Raw genomic sequence first — 1174 nt, forward strand, 5'->3', positions numbered from 1 at the left:
GAGTAAAAAGAAAATATATAGACTGAGAAAAAAAAATTGGCAATGACATGTCAGAAAAGGGACTAATCTCCAAATTTATAGATAACTTCAACACTTCAACAGCAAAAGGACAAACAATCTAATTAACAAATTAGCAGAGGTCGTAAACAGACACTTCACCAAAGAAGACATTAAGGTAGCCAACAAACATATGAAGAAATGCTCATGATCATTAGCCATTCCAAAAATAAAAGACTCATTGCCAATGAGTCAATTCCAACTCATTGCAACCTCCACTGGGTTTCCAAGGCCATGAATCTTTACAGAAGTAGAGTGCCTCATCTTCTTCCTGTGGAGCAGCTGGTGGGTTCGAACTGCCAACTTTGGCTAGTAGCTCAAAGCTTTAACCACTGTGCCACCAGAGGTCCATTAGCCATTAGACAGATGCAAATCAAAATAATGAGATCCCATTTCATCCCAGCATTAATAGCAAAGTTCAACAAAACAGAAAACAAATGCTGGTGAGGCTTTGGAGACACTGAAGCTCTAATACATTGTTTGTGGGGCTGTAAAATGGTGCAACCATTATGGAAAATAATATGGTGCTTCCTTAAAAAATTGGAACCAGAAATAGCTTATGCACTCTACTTCTGTCTTAAAGGGTTGTTATGAGCAGTATTGACTTGATAGCAATGGCTCTGGTTTTGGGTTTATCCATTTAAGTACCCAAGGAGGGGTCGCTATGAGTTGGAGCCGACTCAACGGCAGTGAATTTGAATTTGAATTTGGGTAGTCATTAGAAAGATCATGGTCCATCTATACATGCATTGAAAGATTTCCAGGACAAATGTAAAGATAAGTAAAGAAATTTGAAGGATTGCCTTTTCTTCCTGTATAGTGGCCAATATACTTTCAATGATGATTGCAACTGGAACAATTATATCACTGGGCACAGCTTTTTAAGAAATCACTGTTTTAAAATATAGTGCTGAATTTCCAAAAAGAGAAGTGTTCTCCAAAAGTAAAAACAAAATGGAGACAGGGATTCAATCAGATAAGTGAATACCAAATCTGACCTTTAACCTAGAAGCTTCTGCTAAACCCCAGGTACTCTAATGACTTCCATTAACTTAGACGTGCTTTGGGTGGAGATTTTAATTTATACCCCTGCATAAAAGGAGATCTTCAATATACT

This window comes from Orycteropus afer, unplaced genomic scaffold (assembly GCF_000298275.1).
Source record: "Orycteropus afer afer isolate SDZICR_OR568_19922 unplaced genomic scaffold, OryAfe1.0 scaffold00045, whole genome shotgun sequence".
Lineage (NCBI taxonomy): Eukaryota > Metazoa > Chordata > Mammalia > Tubulidentata > Orycteropodidae > Orycteropus > Orycteropus afer.